Genomic DNA, 2,604 nt, shown 5'->3' with positions numbered 1-2,604 from the left:
CCTTTGATATTGCAATTGATTGAAGAATCAATACATACCATCAACTCAGTGGTGAACTAACTTGGGGCCCTTTCTGAACTGATTTGGGGCCCTTTGGGTTTTGCATGCGAAGGGTCCAAGGCCCTTATGCAGTGGCACACTTTGCACCTCCTTATGTCTGGTCCTCCATCAAGTAAAGATTTGAGAAATGCATACTTGTGCTGAAAAAAAAGAAAAGTCCCCAGGTAAAACCAAGGAATGCCACTAAGCTGCCTCAAGGCCAAGAAGTATAGTTTGGAAAAATCTTAAATTCTCTGACCAGGGTAACCACACTGGGGTCCCAAACCCATAGTGAATATCCCGTACCCATTGGCTAGTCACTCCTAGAGGTCACAGACACTACAGGATTTCTAATCTTTATCAGGAGGTACAGGGGCCCTCAGAATTCTCCCATCCAAGGGGTCTTCCAGGTCCTGATCCCTTCTTAAGAGGAGAACACTTAATTCCACCCCCATAAGGAGAAGCTCTCAGGACCTTTCTTCTACCAGCCAGATATGGCAAGGCATATCTGGACCTGATACCACAGTTGGGGGTTTGGTATTATTTCTCTGTCAATATAAATGCTCCTATAAGGTCGCTGCATATATACTGTCACATACAGAGACATCAGAGAAAACTTAGAAAATAAGCTTATACATTTTTATCCTTTTATACCTAATTCTTTCTTAAAAATAAATCTTCACACACTTTCTAATAAGTGGCTCTAAAAATGCAAGTTCCGTTTTTGCTACAGTTTCAGCAATTTTCATGCCTTGTGACTCTGTATTCTACCTAGATCAGCTTCAAGAAACAGGAACAGGTTTACTTTGAATTGTCATTTCATTGTTAACTTGTGTAAAGAAAAATAATGATTCTGCGAGTTTTGAATTCAGTAAGTTGGTTGGTGTAAATAATAAAGGCAAACAACAGGAAAGGGTCTGGGGTCTCCCTTTTTTTGATGATCATACAACATGTTATATATTCCAGACAATGCTTTATTTAAATTGCCCTTTCACTAGTATTACCAAGACATGTTTTATTTAGGCTGAAACACAAGCAGCTATTGATATATGTTAATGCAACTTTGTATTCATTAATACATCTTTGAAAATATTTTAAAATGCAGTTGAACATTTGATTTGGCATTATACAATCTTTGTGCAGCAGAGCTCAGACAGGGAGTAACAGAGGCAGAAGAAGAGCCAATCAGGTGCACTGCAGTTCTTAAACGTCAACGCAACACATAATGATAGGAGTACAGAGTAAAATGACAGACAGATTAATTTATCAATGTGCTGCTTCTCCCTTTCATTGTCAAGCCACAGGCTAGGTAAAGATCAACAGGGCTGGGTGACAAAGCTGTGTTAATCTTAGGACTAAATGAGCAGAAATACAAATCCTTTTGAATGCAAAACAGCTCCCATATATGTTATTTATTGTGTGTGTTTAGCTGCTATATGACAATTGTTCCCATTAGTAATGACTGTGGCACAACAATACTTGCTAACTAAACCCTTCATTCAAGCAGGAGATTTGTACAGACAGTATTGCACTGAAGAATACAATATATGGTGACAGGAGCTCTGGTTTAGTTCATTACAAATCAGCATGTGAAATGCAAAATGTTTTAGATGCTCTGGCTTGCTTTTATTTATAACTTTATATTTGAGTTTCTTCAAGTTGATTCAGGTTTGGTTTGAGAATTTCATGCCTATTAACCAAATGGGCTCCCAATTGGTTAATGACTTGGTTGGCATGAAACTCTAAAAAAATAGACTTGGAAAGAAACTGACAGTTCCATTTTAGGCCATTTCATTCGGCCCACTTTTGAGTCTTGGACATGCTTGTGTTAATTATTTCTCACCCTCTGTGTAAGTAAAAGGTTAACAGAAAGCTGATCAGTTTAGGTGGTTTAGGTGCATTGCATCAGCGTGCTCACAGCAGACAGGATATAGCCTAATAAAAACCACATGTTAGAGTAAGAGGGCTGATGGGATTCCATACTTGTCCATTAGAACATGGTTGTCTTTGGTCCCTGGCACACAGGCGTAGACAGAAGAGTATGGATTCCTTCCTGCACTATGTCACTTACATCTGTATACAAGGCACTGATTAGCTATGAGGTGAATGTTATTATAACAGTGTCTTGGCATGGCTTTGCTGCCCTCATTAGACAGGCACTGCCTATATTACAAGGCATGGCAAACAAGTTTCCTGCCAATGATGAAATCCATCCTAAGGATTTTAATATTTTATCCTGTAAAAAAAAATTTTGTCAATTTGTAGCAAATTTAAAGTCCTGACCATGTGTTCACATTTTAGTTCCAGCGTGTTGTATATACATTACGCATTTTACATACATTACCATTAAACACTGGATAATGTGAATTTTGCTGGGCACTGCATCAATGGTGCGGCAAGTAGAATATTTTTTAAGTTACTGTGTCCTAACAATTTAAATGTGAGCAGTGGTGTGGCTGTATGGATTCAGGTAAAGTACCACTTGACCATAAAATTTGATTTGCATCTATACAGATATATCAGAATGCTTATTAGATATACACAATTTTATTATGCCAAATGCAA

This window comes from Pyxicephalus adspersus, chromosome 2 (genome assembly GCF_032062135.1).
Source record: "Pyxicephalus adspersus chromosome 2, UCB_Pads_2.0, whole genome shotgun sequence".
NCBI lineage: Eukaryota > Metazoa > Chordata > Amphibia > Anura > Pyxicephalidae > Pyxicephalus > Pyxicephalus adspersus.
This window is presented reverse-complemented; position numbering follows the sequence as displayed.